The sequence below is a fragment of the Cervus canadensis genome, chromosome 2 (genome assembly GCF_019320065.1).
Source record: "Cervus canadensis isolate Bull #8, Minnesota chromosome 2, ASM1932006v1, whole genome shotgun sequence".
In the NCBI taxonomy this organism is placed as follows: domain Eukaryota; kingdom Metazoa; phylum Chordata; class Mammalia; order Artiodactyla; family Cervidae; genus Cervus; species Cervus canadensis.
In genome coordinates this window covers 82,887,210-82,909,729 of record NC_057387.1, presented here as the reverse complement: position 1 = coordinate 82,909,729, position 22,520 = coordinate 82,887,210, and the positions used below count along the sequence as shown (strand labels likewise).

At 43.1% G+C, this 22,520-nt stretch overlaps 1 non-coding gene across 1 annotated transcript; it reads right to left on the bottom strand.

Annotated features, from left to right (window-relative positions):
• Nucleotides 1-15,424: 15,424 nt before the first annotated feature.
• TRNAG-UCC lies at nt 15,425-15,497 on the bottom strand. The gene has a single exon. It is a non-coding gene; the product is annotated as a tRNA-Gly (tRNA).
• Between the last annotated feature and the right edge of the window lie 7,023 nt (nt 15,498-22,520).

Here is a 22,520-nt window from a genome sequence, read left to right as displayed (position 1 = left end):
TCATTTCTGTGAGAGCTCAGTGGAGCCCATCCACAAAGTCACGGCAAAGGCTCTGACTGACGGGCTAGGAGAAGGCGTTTGAAGGTCAAGCCTGTCCAGGAAGCTTCTTCACTGCAGTTATTGGGATACTTCAGGGGCCTTTGAGATAACTAAGTATGGAAGGTGTATATTTACACCAAGTGATCCTCCACAGGCAGAGTTCTGAGAAGTGAGACTTCCTATAGGCCTTTGAGGTTTCTCTGAAAAGAACCTGGTACAGTGGCAAAGGTGTGGGCTTTGGTGCCCTTGACTCATATCTCAGCTGTGCAACTTTAAGAAAGTATCTCTACCTCTCTGAAATTCAGTTTTCTCCTATGCAAGTTGGGGCAATAATATACTATTCAAGGATTTGTTCTGAGAATTAGTTTAAATGACATGTAAAATGCTTGTTGCAACTCATAGAGCAAATTAAATGCTCACCTTACAATCCTTTTCTTCCTCCACCCAGGGAGATGGATCTAATAACTGATCAGGTCTGGCCCTGATTTTTTGTGTTTATGAGCTATGTGTTTCGGCAGGCAAGGAGAGATTTAAAGGAGTCAGGTTTATTAATCTCCAAATAACCTGTAGAGTAATTAGAGTGCTTATTCTCAGCTCTTTGGGAAGAAGTAACTATAATTACAGGACCAAATTAAATGGCATTATTGTTTATTGTTTCATACTGTTGTGGGCTTTCTCTGTCAAGTTCCTTTTGGAAATCTGAGAATTTTCCCCACATCAACTTTCTCTTTCAGTGTTTTAAGTGCTGAACCTCCCTTCAAGCTACAGGTTGGACGATCCCTGGTATCTGCTGAGTAGGATGGGCCTGTGTTTAAAGGGCCCGTTTTTGTCACCCATGCAGAGATGGCCACCTGCCCTCCAAGCACCCCTACTCCCCTCCCATAGTGTGGAATTACCACTGGGAAGTGGCCACCTTGTCAGGGCCTACAATCTCTAGCTTCTTCACGTCCAGGAGGGGCCGCATGCCCAGCTGTCTCCAATGAGCTATTAACAGAGGAGATATGTGCCCCTTCTGGCCCAAGGTGGTTAGGAAGGGAGTGTGCCTTCTCCATTGTTTCGTCATCCACCAGGTGGCTTAATGAAGACACCAGGGGATCTTAGAAGCCATGAAGATGGCAGAAGATCAGTCAAATTGGTCCCTGAATGACTGTATGGAGTACAACTCCCCACTGCCACCAATCAAGAAAATTTGGTTGATGTTTACACGTGCTGGGCACTGAGATTTTAGGTTTTATCTTTTATAGCAGCTTGCTTTATCTTAATGAGTGCACTGCCTGATTCCTCATCCCTGATAAAGTATGAAACCATGTTTTGAGTCCTGTCTTATGAGACAGGTAAACATGTCAATGAATAAATTTCAAAACAGTGCTATAGAAGTAGGAAGATGATGCTGTGGACCCAAAGAGGTAAGATGCCCAGAAATTTGAGTTGGACCTTCAAAGCTGGATGGAAGTTCACCAGCAGATGCAGGATGAGGCATGGGAAGATTATTCTAGGCAAAAGGAGCAGCAGGAGCTAACACATGGCAATGCAAAAAGGTGAGATTGTGTTGTGTCTGTGCGAGAAAGTCCTTGTCGTGAAGGAGAACACATTCAGGTGCTGGATTGAACACAGGCCAACAACTATACAAGTGGGCCAGGTTTGACAGGGGCCAGGTAGGTGGTCTTGGAGTTCTTAGGGAGAGAGACCACCAGAAGCTACTGTCCAGGGGTACAGAAAACTTCATGAAGGGGGGAGTAGGTATGGAACTGTGCCTTATACAATATTGGTGACACTAGAGAAGAGCATCGCTTGTTAATTTGCCTTCCTCTTTCAGACCATGAGGTCCTTTAGGGCAGAGATCAGGCTGTATTCCTCTGAATTCCCAGACTGGCGCCCTATCCTTAGAAGGTGCTGAATGAATGACAGAAGGCAGGATTGAATTCAGATGCTTCTGAGGATGACCTTGCCTGCTACATTTATTGGGAACTGAGCATCTGAGGTTCAATAGGAACTTCCCAGTGCTTCCTTACCCCCTAATCACAACTATGATTACATCCAAGCAAAGTGATGCCAGATTAAGGAACAGGCTTTCAGTCTCTACCATTTCCTCCTGTATTCTACTAGTATCTAGAGACTGCCTCTTGTATTTGCTGGGTTCCTGCAGACTGTGCAGGGCATAAAACTCACCCTCATGAAATTAGGGAGAGTTGATACCACAGGCTGACTCTATGTAATTGCCCCCTTCTCCCACCACCAAGTCAGATCTTGTGATTTACATGATCTCTAACATTCCTTATTTCTATGATATTTAAGATATGGGCGATCAGTGAAATGAAAGAAGAAAGCATAGAGAAAATGACGACACTTGGATAATTCACGCACTAGGTAGCCAGTTCTCAAATCATGGAGACGTGACAGTTTTGATGACTCCAATCCATTTTGTGAGTAATTAGCCTCCTGGTGCCTCCAGGTGGAAGTCCAGGCTCTTTACCAGGACAGACAATCCTTGCTCCTCTCCATCCTCATTGGCCATCACTCTCTCTGCTCAGTGCATACCTGGACTCCCCAGGCCCTGAGGCTCTTCTCTCACATGCTTTATACACACTGCTTGTTCTCTGTTCTGGAGCTGTCTATTTAGTCCTTTGTGTTGCAGTTAAAGTGTCTTTTCTTTGTAGTTTTTCTAGAACTTCCCAACCACATTTTACTCATTCTTGCTTTGTGCAAAGCATTCTGCTAGAAACAAAGAGGAAGGAAGTTTGCCTTAGGAAGCAACTGACTTTTAGTGTATTTTTTTAATTTTTAAAAAATTTTAGTTGTGACAAAGTACACTTAACATAAAATTTACCATCTTAAACAAAATTAAAGCTCTACACTCATTAAACAATGAGGGAAGTGAGAAGTTGTTGTTTAATGAGTATAGAGCTTTAATTTTGTAAGATGAAAAAGTTCTGGAGATGGGGTGCACAATAACATAAATATACTTAACCCCTGGAACCCACCATTCTACCTTCTATTTCTATTAACTTTTATAAACTTTATAGATACCTCATATAGAAGAATCATATAGTATTTACCTTTTGGGACTGGCTTATTTCATTTAGCATAATGTCCTCAAGAGTCATCCATGTTGTAACGCCTGTAAGAATTCCTTCCTTTTCAAGGTTGAATAATAGTCCATTGTGTGTATATAGCACATTTTGTATATTCATTCATCAGTCAATGGGCACTTGGCTTTCTTTCTTTCATCTTTTGGCTCTTAAAAATAATGATGCTATGAACATAGGTATACAAATCTCTCTTTGAGACCCTAATTTCAATTCTATTGGATATACACTCAGAAGTGGTATTTATATATCATATGGTAACTATATTTTTTGAGAAACTCCCATTCTGTTTTCTCCAGCAGGTAAACCATGTTCCATTCCCATCAACTATTCACAAGGGTTCCAATTTCTCCAAATCTTTGCCAGAATTTTATTTTCTTTTTGTCTCTTTTGCTAGCAGCCATCCTAAATGGTATGAGGTTATATATCATTGTGATTTTAATTTACATCTCCTTAATTATCAGCAATGTTGGGCATTTTTTTCCTGTGTTTGTTGACCATTTGTATATCTTCTTTGGAGACCTTTGCCAGTTTTTAATTGGATCATTTGGATTATTTTTATTGTTATTGATTTGTATAGTTCTTTTTATATTCTGGATATTGACTCCTTATCAGATACATGATTTGCAAACTTTTTTCTCCCAAAAGTTTTCTTTTTCATTCTGTTGATTGTATCCTTTGAAACATAGTGGTTTTAATTTTTGATAATTCCAATTTATCTACTTTTGTCTTTGTTGTCTCTGTTTCTAGTTTCATATTCAATGAATCATTGCCAAGTCCAATATCATGAAGCTTTTCCTATATGTTTTTGTAAAAGATTTTCATAGATTTAGGTCTTATGTCTTTGATCCATTTTGAATTACTTTTTGTGATGATGGAGGTAAGGTCCAACTTCATTCTTTTGTGGATATCCAGTTTTTCCAACACCATTTGTTGAAAACACTGGCCTTTTCACATTGAATGGTCTTGGCACCCTTGTGAAAAATCATTTGACCCTATAAGCATGGGTTTATTTCTGAGCTCTCTACTGTACTCCACTGATCTGCATGTCTTTCTCCTAGTACCACACTTTTTTGATTACTGTAACTTTGTAATAGATTTGGGAATCAGTAAGTATAAGATCTCCACCTTTGTTCTTTTCTTTTTTTCCCCCAAGATTATTTTGGCTATTTGGATGGGTTTCTTGAAATTCCATATGAATTTTCAGATGGATTTTTCTATTTCTTAAAAAAATGGCATTGTGATTTTGATTGCCTTGGGTGGTATTGACAGCTTAACAATATTAAGTCTTTCAATCCATGAACATGGAATGTCTTTTATTTGTGTCTGTGTTTGTCTTTGGGTAGCACTTGTTTCAAATCAACAATCAGGGGCTTTGTATAAATTATTTCTTCACCTCTAATGCCCTTTTGGGTGACTTCAGAAATAAAAGTCAGGAGAAACTTTGCTTTTATGAGGGCCTGGGATGTATCTTCCTCATATTCTATTTTGCATAGAAGGTAGAAGATCACATAATGTCTAAAGTTTCCCACTACTTGTTCCTAGGAAATGTATAGCTCGATTTTAATAATTATGCACAGTCTGTTATAATTTGATAATTATAAAGATCTATATATTTGCATCCTTACATTTTCTCAGGTCTTAAATGTCTACTGTAATTTATAATTTCTCTGGCCCTAATATTTTTGCTTTTCTATTGTATGTATTGTTATAAGCTGCCTTAAATACATTGTGAATTGAAATGTGTCTATAAAATATTCTTAAGTGAAAGATATATATTATCACCATATTACAGATAAAGAAAATGATGTTAAGAATAGATAATTAACTTCAACAGATCATACAACTCATAAGTTACAGGGCTAGGATTCAAACCTAGATCTCTTCGACTGCAAAGCCCAAGTTTCCATTTCTACTGTAAGTCAATAAGATTGGGTCCCTGCATAGCTCAGAATCTAATGGGGAGTGAGGAATTGAATGGCCAAATATGGCCATAAATAGCTCTTAAACCAGCCAGAAATGATAGGAATGGCAATAGGGAAGTTTGAGAAATAAAAATGAAGGTGATTGAGGCTTTTTATTTATGGGATTCCAGATTGAATGATCTGAATATATCATATGTGAATTCATGAAGCAAGAACTTTTTAAAAGAGGGTTTTAGGGATTGTTTCATCTTTGGGTTAAGAAACAAGAGACATTGTGTATTAGTTTCTTGCTGTTTGCTAGTCTGATCCTTGAGAAATGAACATATACCAATGTCTGCTCAGCATTCTTCCCTGTGGAGGAACCACTCCTCCTCATTCCAGGGGCTTCAGTAAAAGAGGACCCCATTCCACTCCCTTACTGATCACAGTACTCCTCCCCTGGCCACAGTGAGGCACAAGGTAGGCCCAGGATAGGCCAGGAAAAATCTTTTCAGGACCTTTTGAGAAAGATACTCTCTTCCTTTAATATCATGAAGTTTAAGGGTAAACTCAGGCGCATGTGACTGTTTTTGCTGACATCACGGAAATAGGCAAGAATTGAATCAACCTACAAAGAGTATAAGAAGAGCAAAGAAAGACTCTGCTGATGCTGAGAATCTCTACCCAGTCAGACCAAATGCTATTCTAACAAATTCCCTTAAGTTGATTTAAAGCAAATAGTGTCCATTTAAAGCCAAAAGAGAAATGGCAGGATTGGGATGAAGTATGACTTCTGCTTGAATCCTTACTCCGTCACTTACTAGTTGGGTACCCTGTGCAAATCCCCTAATCCTTTGCTCCTCTCTTTCCCTTCTCATCCATAGATTCATAGGATTCTTATGAGGAATGGATGAGAAATTGTATCCAGATGAGAGTCTGGCATAAGTGATCATCCTAAGCATGTAAATGCTTATAAATACACGACAACTTTGTGAGGGGTAGGGATTGTCTCTTTCATGGATGAGGAAAATGAGGCTCAGCAGGGTTAAAATAAAAAGTGATGATTGTGCCACAGTTAATATGTCAGATCCTGAAGGAAAACTTCCATGGGAAACCCAGTTGACTGGGTGAACCTGTTCTGCTCATGGAACCACAGTTCTTGGTAGCAATGGGAAGGGCAGAGGATCCCCTTCTTAGCCCCAGCTGTCTTCCCCTTGCTGAGTAGTGGATAGAATCCTTTCTTACCCTTCTCCCTCACAGAAGAGGTCCCATCATACCTACCAGCCTACAGGGAGAGAGTCAAACAGCTGTGGAGAAGGTAGGATGCCAGGCTGTATTTGTTCAGATGGATACAATAGCATTGGACTAGCGTGGAGCTCAAATATTGAATCAAAATTCTTTGTATTTAAATCATAGCCCTGTCAAGCTCATATTTGATATGCACTAATTAATGTTCCCCATGAATTATATCAGATCTTCTGGTGTGTGTGTGTGTGTGTGTGTGTGTACGTGTAGAGCCAGAAAGAGATTCCTATAAATTGGAGTGATCAAAAACAAGCATCTGTCACTGTCAAATTCAGTAGTTGGCTCTTTGTGGCTCATGGGTACTTCCTGGATGAGAGGGGTGGATACAAGTTATTAGACAAACATGAATCATTTAGGAGGAAGTCACCTAGATCAAATGAAGCTAATATTTTTATTATCCATCAAAACTAAGATCTCATGCTAGATTGAGGAGGCAAAGCCAAACCCAGTGTGGAATTTCATACTCCAATTCCAATAATTCTGATCCTATGCCTTTCTTTTCCTTTCAGAATGGCAAGGGCACTGCTGGCAAGATGTGGATGGGATTTGGTTGAAAGGAAGTGGATGTTGGACTATTTTAAATGGAATATTCATAGATTTCACTGTAAAGGAAAATTTTTAAATATCCCTTTGTACAATACAGAAAAAATGGTTTTTTTTAGAGCAATCAATAAAAGTAGACAAGCAATAGACATGCTTATACTTAAACCTATGAGTGAGATATACAGTGCAATGCCGGTGGAAGTGAGAACTAAAACCACTTGTAAATTTCTCTCCCTGGAAGAGAAGGAATTGATGAAAGTTTCCTCAAGGGGAAGAGATCAGGGCAATGGGAGGACAGATAGTTAAGCTGAGAGGCTCCTCTTACATTCACGGCTGGAGAAAGAGAGAACCTTGACTTTATAGTTAGACCAATTTAGGTTGGAGTCTGAGCTCTATAGTTTCGTATTATATGACCTTGAATAAGCATGCCACCTCTTTGAGCCTCAGTTTCCTTGAATGGGGGGGTTGGTAGCCGTAGAGTTCTCTTGAGGATTTTATGATATACTCTGTGTGTAAAGTGGACTTGCCAGGTGGTGCTAGTGGTAAAGAACCTGCCTGCCAATGCAGGGGACAAAGGAGATGCAAGTTTGATCCCTGGGTCAGGAAGATCCCCTGGAGGCGGGCATGACATCCGTCTCCAATACTCTTGCCTGGAGCATCCCATGGACAGAGGACCCCAGCCTATGGACTATGGTCCATAGAGTCTCGAAGAGTCATTCATAGCTGAACAGACTGAGCATATGCACACGCATACATGTATGAAGCACCTTCTGTTAACTCTGCTCAGTTCTAACTTTCTTTTTTTTCTATCACTGTCTCCTTTAAGTTTCCAACACATTTTACATTCTACTTTTTGCCTCCATCATAAAATTCATTTGAAATTTTTATGAGTTTTGCCACATGGTATATAATACCTTAGGGCTGCCCATGTTTAAATTAAAACCTTTCTCCTAGGACTGCAAATCACATCAAAGAAAATACAGATGACAGTAGGTTTATCAATTATGAAAGATATAGTAAGCGGACCGTCAAAATGCATGAGCCTAGAAGTAGCATAGCGTGGCCACTAGGAGATAGCTAGCAAGCCAGGTAGCAGTTATATTTGCCAGTGCCCCCTGCACTTATGTTCAGGTTTTTCAGGTAGCCCAGTGACAAAGAAATCACCTGCCAATGCAGGAGCTGCAGGGCACATGGGTTCAATACCTTGGTCAGGAAGATCCCATGGAGGAGGAAATGGCAACCCACTCCAGTATTCTTGCAGGGGAACCCCCATGGACAGAGGAGCCTGGGGGACTACAATCCATGAGGTCACAAATGTCAGACATGACCGAGTGGCTGAGCATGACAACCCTGCATCTAGGAGGTTCCATGTGATTAGTCTTACCAATGGAATGTGAGAAGAAATATGATTCCACTTCCAAGAGAATTAGCAAGCATATATGGTTTCTTTCTTCTAATGGCTTAATGTAAACAAGCTTGACTGTCCTAGGAAGCTAGGTGTTGAAGATAGAGGTAAATATATCCCCAACTTACCACTTGAAGGAAAGCCACCCATGAATTCAGTTCAGTTCAGTTCAGTTCAGTCGCTCAGTTGTATCCGACTCTTTGCAACCCCATGAATTGCAGCACGCCAGGCCTCCCTGTCCATCACAAACTCAAACTCATGCCCATTGAGTTGGTGATGCCATCCAGCCATCTCATCCTCTGTCGTTCCCTTCTCCTCCTGCCCCCAATCCCTCCCAGCATCAGGGTCTTTTCCAATGAGTCAACTCTTCACATGAGGTAGCCAAAGTACTGGAGTTTCAGCTTCAGCATCAGTCCTTCCAATGAACACCCAGGACTTATCTCCTTCAGATTAGGAAAACCAATTTAGAACTTGAATAAGAAATAAACTCCCATAAAATCTGAGCCAGATACACTTTAGATTTCTTTGTTACAGCAGCTAGTGTTATCCTAATACATCAAGATAGTTCAAGGTGACAGATTATATCTATTTATGGAAGTGAGGTGATGAAAATCAACACCTCACTGACAGGATCTAATTATGTAGCAGTTGTGAATTGATTGGGGGTTAGACTGGATGACCTTTAAGGGCTCTTAATACCATAAACTAATAGCACTAATATCTTATATTGAATAAGTATTTGCTATGTTCTAGCCCAGGGCTAAGCACTTTACATCAATTTTCTTCTTCAGACCTTACAACAACCCCGAGATATTCTCATTTAAAGATAAGAAGGTTGATGGCTGCTGGCAGAGATAAGAAACTTGTAAGGTCAGACAATCCACACAGTGGATTTGCATCCAAAGCTATCAGACTTCAGAGCCTGAATTCCTCATGACTGGACTATGTTTTTCCTCAAATCTTCAAGTCTGTGATTTGAGGATATGTGTGATTTGAGAATATATGATATGTGCATACCATATATCTCATGCCTTTGTTCTGGGAATTGCTCATGTTTGGCTGTTGAAAATTAGTTGAAAGATCAGTCAATGGCTCAAATTGTATTGTAGCATTAGTCTATTTTTGGCTCTGTTTAAGAAGGAGAAATGAGATAAGGAATATAACCAATACTAACAGAGTTTCTACAAGGTCCAGATGGCTCAGATGGTAAAGAATATGCCCACAGTGTAGGAAACCTGGGTTCGATCCCTGGGTCAGGAAGATCCCCTGGAAAAGGGAATGGCAACCCACTCCAGTATTTTTGCCTGGACAATTCTATGGACAGAGGAGCCTGGTGAGCTACAGTCCATGGAGGTCTCAAAGAGTCGGACCCAACTAAGTGACTAACACACTTTCACACCAGGTTCGCTCACATGTTATCTTATTTAAAAATTTTTCCCAGATCAATATTAATATCACCATTTTATAGACAAGGAAGCCAAAATTTGTCCATATGGCATTTATTCCTTTAATACATATTTATGGACCTTCTACCATGTTGCTGCAGGAGATTCCAAAGTGAACAAGGCAAACATGGGCCCTGATGTATTATACCTAGTGGTCCAGCAGCTGCCACATGAGGTAGCAAGCAACCTGTCACAGAGAGTACTTGAGCAAAATCCGGGTGCCTCCACACCAGGGAGATTGTGAAGGAAGTCCTGATACTGGGTAGAGTACACTGGATGATTTCTGCACTGAGAGTCAAGCTGTACAGTATCTAGTTGATTGAAAAGGATCACCAGAAATGATCAGCAGAGAAAACAAGTGACAGGGGAAAGAGGCAAACAAAAGCAAATACATTTTTCTATCCAGAATCTGGTTTGTAGCAATTGTTCAACAAACATTGTCTATCATCATTACTACTGAAACAATGCTTACATCCTATTAACAACTTCATATACGTTTTATCCAGTGAGTGGCACTATCTCTGTTGTTGTTGTTCAGTTGCCAGTTCAGTTCAATTTAGTCGCTCCGTCGTGTCCAACTCTTTGCGACCCCGTGGACTGCAGCATGCCAGGCTTCCCTGTCCCTCACAGGCTCCAGGAGTTTGTCCAAGTTCATGTCCATTGAATGGTTGATGCATCCAACTATCTCATCCTTTGTCACCACCTTCTCCTCTTGCCCTCAGTCTTTCCCAACACCAGGGTCTTTTCCAATGAGTCAGCTCCTCACATCAGGTGGTTTAAGTATTGGAGCTTCAGCTTAAGCATCGGTCCTTCCAATGAATAACCCTTCCAGGGTTGATTTCCTTTAGGATTGACTGGTTTGATTTTGCTGTCCAAGGGATTCTCAAGAGTCTTCTCCAGCACCACAGTTTAAAATCATCAATTTTTTGTCACTCTGCCTTCTATATGGCCCAACTCTCACATCCACATATGACTACTGTTTACAGCTCCCAACAAGGGATAAGAATCATTTATTAAACAGTTTCTGTTTTCCCTATTATCTTATTCTGTGCCATATTTCACATTTTCTTCTGTAACTCTCAACAGCAATTTTACAAGATAGTATAAAATATCAGTAAGGATAGGTTAGGTGATGCTTCAGTAACAAGCTCACCAAAAATCAAGAAGGCTTAAAATCACAAAAGCCTATTTTTTGTTCATGCTGCGAGTCTATCACAGGTTGTCTAGTGACTCTTCTCAATGTTATATTTGTTTTGACTCTGAGATTGAGTGTGATAGAGTAGGGCAGTCACTGTGAACACTGAGGTTATTATGACAGAGGAAAAATAGAATAGGGTGAAACACACTGGCTCCCAAATCTACTACCTGAAAGTGACATACATCCCTTCTGTCCACACTTAGTTGGATAAAGTAAGTTAGATGTGTTTGCCAAAGGTGAATTGGGATGAGGAAGTGTGATCTTACCACGTGCCCAGAATGAGAAGATCAAATATTTGTTTACAGTCCTAATGACTGCTTTAGGAAGATATATATTTTTTATTTATTATACCCAGTTTGCAGATGGGGAAACTGAGATTGGGCAGGGAATAGAATTCTAAATAATTTGGCCTAGTAAGCAGATTTGAATTTGCCTGCCTGATTCTAAATCCATGTTCTTTAAACTCTCCCCTTGTCCTCTATATCTCATCTTCCTGCCTCCACCACGTACCACCTCTATCATCTTTCCCTTCTCCCCTGGCTCCTTCTTCCCACCAGCAGGCTTAAATATCTTTATATTTCAAATAGAAGAAAAAATTTCTCCCTCCACCTAGTCCAGCCACTGACCATCCTCCCTCCCTGCCACACTTTTTGGCAGTTATCTGCAAGTATCACTCATTTCCTGATCATCCTCTGGGTTCTTCTCTTATCCCCTCACAGAAAGGACTCCTTGTTGACCCGCATACTTCAAATGCAATGGTCTTTTTTTAATTCTTACTTCAAGTTTGATCCCGCAGCAGCTTGTGGCACAGATGACCACTCCCAGGTCTTACACCGCCCATTCCTTTGTTGACAAGGTCAGTCCTTTCCTCCTATATCCCCAGCCAGTCCTCAGTGAATTTTTCAAGCTCTTTCACTTTTCCTTTCCCTTAACTGATGGTGTTTTAGGAGAATGAGTTTGAGACTCTTTTCCATTCTCACTCTACCCATTCTCTAGGGAGTCGTATCACTCCCCGGATCTTTAATTACCTCTACAGATTGATAACTGCTACAGTGATTGCTTAAGCCCAGACCTAACTCTGGAGCTATGGGTAGACCCAAAAGACCATTTAGGCATTGCTCAAATGTTCCTTGGGATCTGAAATTCAGTATTTGGGGAAAAGTTATGAGTGTGTGGATAGGCTTGGTAAATTTCATCTAGAGGATTTCTAGGGAACTGAACTTTTCTTCAAATTGACTTTGAAAGCTTATCTTCTGAGTTGTTAGAATCAGATAAGTATTTTTTCCCTACTCCTGTTTTCTAAGAGGAGGGATTTTCTCTTTGCATGCTTCTGGCCTTTACTTGCCCTTCCCTTGGAGAATTAAAGTAATTTTTCTCAGTGTGAATTTGGGAACAATAACTAGGCATGCTCAGTGTACATCCATCTTCCTGCTCTGTTTCAGGAAAGGGTTTGTTGGCAGAGTACATTGATTCCCTTTTGTTCACTCATCTTTTGGGTCTTATCTGGGTAGGCATCCCAGGTAAGACAGTTCAGCTGTGCCTTGGACTGGGTGGATATGTTTGCCAGTTTGGGAGTTAAATATTATGTTGGCTGAAAAGTTTGTTCAATTTTTCCATATCATGTTACGGAAAAACCCAAACTAACATTTTGGCCAACCCAATATTTGCAAGCCGCGTAGGCTAAGACATCCAAAGTCATGTCCTCCAGTGGCAATACAGTCGACACTCTGGTCTCCATCATTACAATTATTTATTTCTCAGCTTGTTTAAAATCTACACATGGCAGGAGTGCTACTTTGGGGCATTTCAAGATGCACTCAAAGACACAGGAGTTTCAGTCCCTACTTTCTTGTTTCTTAGCTTTGAATTTGGTCAAAACTTTATTTCTGACACAAGATTACAAATATTCAAAATCTCTATCCTGTTTTCCTCTACGCCTGAGAAAAATATCAAGTACTGCATACATTAAATTTTGCATCATTTTAAAATTTTTGTGTCAACATTTATTGAACACCCTTATCCCAGGTTTGAGGAATGGTGAGATAAAAGAAACCCTGCCCTCAGGGTCTTATAGATCCTCCAGGAAGTAAGAGGAACAAAAGGATAAAGACAATACTGTGTCATCACAGATAAGGGAACACAGATTAGGGTGTGGGATAAGATGGGGCAGGGGTTGGGCCTCAAGGAAATCTCAAGAGAAAATGCCTGAAAATCAGTGGGACAATGAAGGGGAGAATATGAAGGACTAGACAAACAGCATACACATTAGTACAAGGCCTGAGACAGTAGGCTTTTTCGAGGATCTGGGGTTTGGTTTGGCTGGACTGAGGGTGCTGCCTGGAGAGTGGCCAGAAATGGGGTTGGGAAGGGAGACAGTGGCCAGCTCACAAAGGGCCCATTACATGAGGCTTACGATTAGGTAGTAAGGACAGTGATGAGGAGAGTGATGATATGGACAGCTTACATCATGTGTCTGATGCATCATTATCAATCCAGTGGCTGGCAGAAGAGAGGACAGTAGTGGGAGCATCCAGCCAGTGTCTCTCTGCTCTGGGAGGCCAACAGGATCACCAGAAAGAAGCAGGAAAGAGGCCCAGCGCCCTCTCTAGGCAGACCAGCCATAGTTCTAGTCTCCTTCCTAGTCTTTCCTCGGAGCTGCTACCTTCAGCTGATGCTTTACTTGGGTGAAGGGCCCATGAAGATGTGAAGAATAGCTCTGATGCCACCTTCTGATGGGGATTAGAGCCCAGTGATGATTAGTGAGTGCTGGAGTTTCCAAAGGTAACAACCACAGATTTTGGGCAATTTTTCTGCTGTATTTAGAGAGTGCCATGTAGATTCTAGAGTAAGACTTTCTGGGTTCACATCCAGCTCCCGTACTGTTAAGCTGAGGGCATGTTACTGAAGTCTCTGGGCTTCAATTTCCTCACCTGCAAAATGAGTTTCCAAATAGTCCATACCTCATAGGGTCATTGTGAAGTTTAAAGGGGTATATATATATGTGCTTAGAGGATTTCCTGGATCTTCATAAGGTGGTCATAAGGTGTTATCTTAGAAGGTATTATCTATAATGATCGTTTTGTTCTTGTTTGTTTGCTAAGTTGTGTCCAACTACTTTGCAACCCCCTGGACTGCAACCTGCAAGGTTCCTCTGTCCATGGGATTTCCCAGACAAGAATACTGGAGTGGGTTGCCATTTTCCTCTCCAGGAAATCTTCCCAATCCAGGGATTGAAACTGTGTCTCCTGTTGGTGGGCTGGTTCTTTACCACTGAGACACCTGGGCTGACCTTGCTTCTAACAAGATCATTCTTTAAAGACAAAAGCTGTATCTTACAAATATTTTTTGTGGTTTGGACAGAAAATCATGTGTGTGCTAAGTCACTTCAGCACATCCTACTCTTTTCGACCCTATGGACTGTAGTCCACCAATAGCCTCTGTCCATGGGATTCTCCAGGCAAGAATACTGAAGTGGGTTGCCATGCATTCCTCCAAGGGATCTTCCCAACCCAGCCATCAAACTGCATCTCTTATGTCTCCTGCCTTGACAGGCAGGTTCTTTACAACTAGTGTCATCTGGGAAACCCAGACAGAAAATTAGGAATCTTAAATTAGTTTTGGAAAAAGTCTTTCAAAGTCATGGATCTTCTCCCATCCTTTCTCTATTTTCCTCTTAGGGAGACTGGTCCATTATTCCACACACATTGGCTGGGTACCTGTGCCAGGCCTACATCTTTCTGAGATGTAGTGGGAATAAGTAAGACCCACCTGGTTTCTAACCTGCAGGAGCTCCTTGCCTACTGGGAATATAAGAGGCAAATAGCTATAACACAAGCTCCAACAGGATGGAGGCATACAGGAGAGGCTGGTGGAGTCCAAAGAAGAGGAGGTTACAGATAGCTCAAGTTTCACAGGGGTCTTTAAAGAGGAAGTGGCTTCTGACCTGAGCCCCAAGTGATGGGTAGGATGTTGACAGACCTGAGCACAGGGAGGAAGGTCATGGAAAGAGGCAGAAGGTTCCGGACTTCTAAGCATCTCTTGGAGAATCTCAGCAAGGAGCTTCCCATGAAATCCTGCCCTTTCTCCCAACCCATCAAATCACAGGAAGGTATATGCACACACATTGCTGCATCTCTAGATCCTTTGTCTCTGTTCTAGTCTATTTAAGCTTTTTGCAGTTTTACATTGTGCCTCTTCAAGGAAAGAGAAAAGGGGAAGAAAACTAGTGTTTTTGATTACTTACTGGGAGCTAATTATATCATTTATTTAATTTTACAACCCTGTAAAATTGGCATTATTATTGTGCCATTTAACAATGGAGGGAAACCACTGCTCAGAGAAGTTGTGATTTGTCCAAGGACACACAGTGAACTCATTCATTCAATAATTATCTATTGTTTGGGGTAGAACCAGGAATTTTTAAAAAAATTTTATCTTCTAAAATTTATTTATTTATTCATTTTTTATTTAGCCTCACTGTAGGGTTTGCAGGATCTTAGTTCCCTGACAAGGGATTGAACCTGGGCCCCCCACAGTGGAAGTATGGAGTCCTAACCACTGGACTGCCAGGGAATTCCCCAGAACAGGGAACTGAACCTAGGGCACCTTGATTTCAAAGGCCCTTTTATCTTGTTAACACAGGACACTGCTGCTTCTCAATAGGGTCAGATCCTTAAGGGCATAATCCTTTTTCATAGACCCCTCCAACACCTACCAACTGGCATTCATCTTTGGCTCTATAAGGGTCCCAAACAAGGTATTTAATTAATATCATCAGTGTTGACAGTGTTTGAGGGATGGGCTCCTCATCTAACTACCAAATCTTCTTCTCCATCAGGCAGCCAGTTGCCCTTTAATACCTAGTGTTCTCCCCATGTTCAGTTTTGCCAAGTGTCATTAAACCATCGCCCATGGGACTCCCAGGAGCCTCCAGCCCCACCCAGTCCAATGCCCTGTGTTTACGAAGAAGAACCTGAGCCCAGAAAGGGCAGGTGCCTGGTCCAAGGCCACACAGAGATTTAACAGCAGAGCCGGCAGCAGAGCGCTTATTTAGCTGGGAGCCTTGGAAACCACAGACTGCTCATTTTGCTAGGAAGCCCCCAGCTAGACCTGCAAAGTATCTCGGCCAGTTGGTTTAAAGGATTTTCTTTTTCACTCTTTTCACTGACTCCTGAAACAGATTGGGCTGAGCAACTGAGCAGTAGGGAGGCGAAGTAAACAGAATGGGTCCTCGGTGCCCCCGGCATGTCTGTTGTCTGCAGCGACTCATCACTGCCTGTGAGGCTGACAGACACAGCCGCTCCTGCACCGGTTCCCAGGCTCCTCCTGGGGTGCAGAAAGACCCGCATGGCAACGCCAGGACAGGGGCGCACACAAGAGCCTGTCCTGGGGAACATTTGTGTTATCTTTGTATGCCCCCATGGTGGTGATGGGGGGTGGGGGATGGTGCCAGGGAGGGGCTGTTCTTGGAGGGGTTCCCTATGACAACAGCACACACTTAAAATCCAAATCTGCAAATCTCACCAGGCTTTCCCTAAGCGCCCCATTGGATGCTTGGAGTCCCTACAGAAACCTAGCGATCAAGAGGAGGGTGTCCAGGATCTGCTACTTTCCAGATGCTGAGTTCCAGTTCTAGCTCTAGCACTACTTTACCTGTCTGACACTCACATCCTAAACTGTAACCTCAGAGATGTCACTTTGGCTCTCTGAGATTTAAGTTGTCCCAGAGGTCCAAATTGGATGGCTGATGTCTATTTTGTAGGGTTCTTTCAGGAATCTGTTGGAAACTAGGGGTGGCTCCAAGTAGAATATGTTTTACAGAAGTATTTTGTTTGTAGAACAATCTACTTCGTTGAATTTTAATGCCTCTGGGGATAGGGTGGGTGTGCACCCTAAAGTTGATTTCCTACCTGTCCCCAACACACATTGTAAATAATACACCCCCTCACCCTTAGCACATGCAATGCCCTTATGCATGTTAGAAAAAAGTAGCTCTTGGTTGGCTGAAGGACCATCCAGTGAAAGAAAAGTTGTTCCTACCTGTAGCTAGACCTTGCTCTGTGCCCTGGTGCATGGTTTGGTGAGCACAGAGCAGACTGCATTTCAGCCCATTCTCACCCTCTCATTGGGGCCCTTCTCAGGTGTACAAGCTGCTCCGTCATGTACAAGTGCCCTGTGTAAACACACTCCCTCCCTCTAAGCAATCAACTGCTTCCCTCATCAGACTGACTAATGCAGCCCTTCAAGGCACTTGAATTTTTGTTCTTTGAGGACAAATGATACACTATACTGAGCACAGTGCCTGTGACACACAGTAGGGTCTGAACAAGAACAATCACAGAGAAGGGGGAGAATTAAATGAGGCAACCCATGTGACAATGCTTGGTGCATAATTCAATGAGTACTTACTGCATGAATGAATGAGCTCACAGAATGGTTGTGAAAACAAGACATAAATCCCCATGTGAAACGTTTAATAACAATAAAATGTTCAAATTATAGCTCAATACAACATCTCAAGAGATGGCGCAAGTTTGCATATGAATGTCAAATGCCAGGCAATAATTTTTATAGGAGTTCAGAAAGGTGGGGGAGATCACTGTGGTGGACTGAGGGTCAAAAGGCCTGGATAGGTGCTTGTTCACGCACTTACACAGCACATTTATTCATTCATCAAATGTTTCCCAGTCCAGTCTATGGATTCTGGGGAGGCCAAGATGAACAATACAAAGCCCATGGCCTCAAGGTGCTCACAGACTGATAGGAGACTCCAGCAGAGGGACAGTGTAAATATAATGCTAAACTAACATACTGTGGATAGGAGGGAGAGGGTTCAGTGAGCCAGTACACACAGGAGTGTCATAAACTGTGGCATAGTAACACATGCCTCTGATTACCATCTCTGGCCAGAGATGATTACCATGATTACCATCTCTGATTACCATGATTACCACATTCTGAGTGCATCTCCACCACTCAACCCTTGTTAAGTCCCTAACGTGAGTGTGTGTGTTAGTCACTCAGTCGTGTCCTACCTCTTTGCGACCCCATGGACGGTAGCCTGCCAGGCTCCTCTGTCCATGGAATTCTCCAGAATACTGGAGTGGGTAAGCCTTTCCCTTCTCCAGGGGATCTTCCCAACCCAGGGACTGAACCCAGGTTTCCCGCATTTCAGGTGGACTCTTTACCATCAGAGTCACCAGGGAAGCCCATTAAGTCTCTAAAAAGCCCACCTTTTCTCCTCTTCATCTTACTTGCTCTTTCCTTAAACCTGCCAGCAGCCCTTAAGAGTACTGCACCCTTTACTAGTCAAACCCTTGGAGAGGGAGGGGATGACGCACGAGACTGGACGGGGTGGTTTGCAGCTGTGAGGGAGGCTCATGCCATTCTAGAGCTCCATGGAGCTTCCTCAGAGCCTTTCCTGCAGAGTCCTTCCTCACTGCAGTCACTGATCACCCTGGCAACCGTGCACCCATAGATCCTTTGGTGACAATGCCAGTGATAGTGAGGAGTGTTCTCTTAAACCACCACTGAAGAGGGAGAAAAATACACGCTCTCGAAAAGGCAGCCTGTGGCTCTCAGGCCCCTCTCTCCCTAGGATAAGGGCCGAGCCAGAAGGGACACTTGCATTTCAGAAGCCTTTGTGACCAAAGGCCCTGGGGAAGCAGCAGTGAGGCAGGGGGAAGAGCAGCATCTGTGGGGCCAAGAATTCTCAGGGTCAAATCCTGGCCATGTGACCTCAGTACAGGGGAGCTCAGACACATTAGTTCCTTATCTTTGGGGCTCAGTTTCCCTCTTTGGACAAATGGACATAATTCCTACCTCCCAGACTTACAGTGGGAACTAAAGGAAAGGGGATAGGCATTTGATGAACATAGTTGAGTGTAAAACAGAGGCTCAGAGATTAGCAGATGCAAACTAATATAGAGAGAATGGATAAACAACAAGCGCCTACCATTTAGCACAGGGAACTATATTCAGTATCCTGTGATAAAGCGTAATGGAAAAGAATATGAAAAAGGATATGAATCACTTGGCTGACACAACTTCGTAAATCAACTATGCTTCAATAAAATAAACTTAAAAAAAAAACCACCCAGAGGCCCAGATACTGTTTCTAAGATCACTGAGCTAGTTAGCAGCAAAAGCTGAATGAGAACTTCTCTTGTCTTTTGACTCCCAATGTGGCAATCTCTCCCTTCCCCCCTCCCCTCCCCTCCCCTCCCCTCCCCTCCCCTAGATGTTGTTCTCCTGCAGGGTTGAGAATGCAGTATTCCAAGGAATATTTGATACTTGATATTAAGCAGTGACCCTACCAAAGGATTCTCCAGGTTATGGAGTGATAATCCTTCCAATCCTACCAAGCTGGGCTGTGGTTTTACAAGGCAGGGTCAGCAAATACGTGGTAAATATCGGCACTATCTAGTCTACTCATGGCCTCCATCAGGAATCAACTGACTTTTCTTTTTCACTGATCTCTGATAAAGACTCCTTTTATCTGATAATGAATCCTTTCATCTCCTGCCAATCAACTGGGACTGTCATTCACTCAGTAAACATTAGGAGCTGTTAGTCACTCAGTTGTGTCTGACTCTTTGTGACCCCATGGACTCTAGCCTACCAAACTCTGTTCATGGGATTCTTCAGGCAAGAATACTGGAGTGGGTAGCCATTCCCTTCTCCAGGGGATCTTCCTCACTCAGGGATCAAGCCTGGGTCTCCTGCATTCCAGGCAGATGCTTTACTGTCTGAGCCATCAGGGGAGACCACTCAACATTAACTGAGTGCCTAAAATGTGTTCCGTCTGTACTGAGGAATATGTTAGACATTGACTCATGAATCTTTACCATTCTAGATGCAACCCGCTGGCCCTCTCGGGTTTCTAATGCTGCTGTGCTCCAAGCTTGGAATCCAAGTAGGACCACAGAGAGGGTTAAGATTTGGGGAAGCCAGGATCTGAATTTGACTCTGTCACCACAGTGGATGCCTTCAATTTTGTCTCCCTGGTACTCCTTCCCTTTTGGGGTCACAGGATCTTGCTGTAGGGGGACTTCCTCTCCTCCAATCCATGGCACCTGGCTACAGGGTTGGGTCTGTGTCAGGCTTGGCCAATCATGGTATCCCTTTATCCTTGTCCAGAGGTTGGATAAGCATATCTCCCTGTCTGGGACAGGGAGAAGTGTTCTGTATTTCTTTGTGTAATATGGTAGGATTCATATGTTTCAAAGGGGGAGAGAATCTCTCTGTCTTGAGAGGATACAAGTGTAGAGCTTTTGTTAACCACATCCCCATCCTGCACTCTCCATACAGGTGAGAAGCTCTCTGCAGGGGAGAGGATGCAGGAAAGGCTAGAGATGGAGGAAAGTGAAGGAGGGGGGGAGAAGGGGGTGAAAGGGAGACGAAGTGAGGGAGGGAGGGAGGGAGGGAGAGAGAGGGAGAGAAACAGAAACAGAGAGGGAGGGAGAGAGATCACAGACATGATGACATCATTGGAATCAATGAAGACTCTGGTCTGGCTTCACCCTGGATTGCCAAGTGACACCAGCCAATAAATTCCCTGTGCTTTAAACTAGTGATCTTGACCTCCTCTCAGACAGAGGTGAGTGGGGCAGAGGGCAGCATGAGAGTAAGGAATGACCACATTTCTGTAGACAGCGAGGAGGAAAAACAGCAAGGTTTCTGAAACAATTCTGTCTTTGCTTGTAATTATAGTTACATTGTTCTGGCTTCGTACCCCAATTGTCTTTCTACCAATAAGTGTTTAACAGGGGACTAAATGTGTATCTTGTCTCATGTTTCCCTTTGAGTGTAGATCTGATGTGAGGGTGTTCAGGGTGGTCTTGCCTCCCGTGTGGTTGATATGTCCCCCCCAGGGCCTGGGATCTGTTGCTCCCCATTTTTCCTTCAGCCACTAACTGTAATATTCATACTTTCATCTTCCTAGGGTGCCTTGTGCTATGCAAAGTCCTTTCATCTGCATTATCTCATTAGATTCTCGGAGCATCTGTGAAGAAGGCAGGGCTGGGATGACTATTCCTGCCTGTCAGACTGAAAAAGAGGCTCAGGCCCTGGGATCTTGGCACTAAAAGAGAAAGACACGGGCAGGGCTTATGCAGTGATCTCATGGGCAATGAATGAGACAGAGGTGGAAGGGTCCCTGGATTTGGAGCCACACTAGTCCCAGGCTTGCATCCTGCCTTCTTTACTTTCTAGCGACCTGACTTAAGGCAGATCACTCAGTCCCTCCCAGTCTCGTTTTCCCCTTCTATCAGGAACAGTGATGGCATTTTCCTTTCAGAATTCCTGTGACTATCACAGGAGGTGAGTAGAATAAAGGTGAGCTGGAAGGTGTGCTCACCTGTTCAGGGCTGCTGGTTTTTCGGTGTGATGGATAGTGGTGTGCCAGGTCCAGCTGGATAGGCTCATGAGAGCTATGCCATGGCTGTTTGTATACCCCCTCCCAACTCCACACTCGGTGACATTGTGTTGGTAACTTGACGACAGCCACGGTGAGGATATTTTCATTGAGGAAGTTGGCACATGCCACAATTTTACCCTCCCTGCCAAGTCAGTTGTGAACTGGCACACCAATGGCAGTGAGGACGGAGGGGAAGAGAAGAAAAGGATACTAATATGTGAGTTTCACCCTTGGAGCATCTTCTTCAGTCCATATGCAGATGCCGTCCCTGTCTGACAGATGAGGTCATTAAAACCTAAAAAGGGTTGATCGCTTGTTCAAGAACACACTATAAATGAGAGAACAGGGATTCAAGTCAGATTTCACATTCTCTCCGATAACCATGCAGCATCCCAAAGCTTTTCCCAGTAGAGCTTGCTCTTTCCTTGATCTCTAACCCAGCAATAGTGAGATGTTAAGTCAGTTTCTAGGGCCACTTAACATGTAAGATCCCTGTTTGGACTTCAATATCCTAGTTTCTAAATAAAACTGGCTTGGAGAAAGATGGGAATGAGTGCAGGGCATTGAGCTGGATACCAGGGGAAAGGTTCTGGGTCTCAGTTGGATAAATGTTTCAGGATCTCAGAAGTTAGGCAAGATCATTAGGTTGGGCCACCTGAAGCATGAGGTATGGCAAGGGAGAAAGTCAAGTGCACCTGAGCCCAAGTCCCAGCTCTGCTACTTCACCTAGTGGGGGGTTAAACTGCCTCATCTGTCAGAGGGGGACAGCATCCCAATATACCTGTTTCATCTTATTGGGTTTCTATGGTATCAGTGGGCTTCCCTGCTGGCTCAGTGGTAAAGAACCCACCTGCCAATGCAGGAGACATAAGAGACGTAGGTTTGATCCCTGGGTTGGGAAGATGCCCTGGAGGAGCCCTTCGCAACCCACTCCAGTACTCCTGCCTGAAGAATCCTATGGACAGAGGGACCTGGTGGGCTACAGTCCATAGGGTAGCAAAGAGTCAGATATGACTGAAGCGACTTGGCACGTATGGTATCAATGGGGGAAGGATTCTGAAGGCCTCTGGAATCTGTTGCACTGCACAGATGTAAGAGAATGATCATGTGTCTTAGCTGAGAACCTTTCCTCCTGTTGCTAAGAGAAAGGACTGCCTGTTTTCCTCTCCTGCCATCTC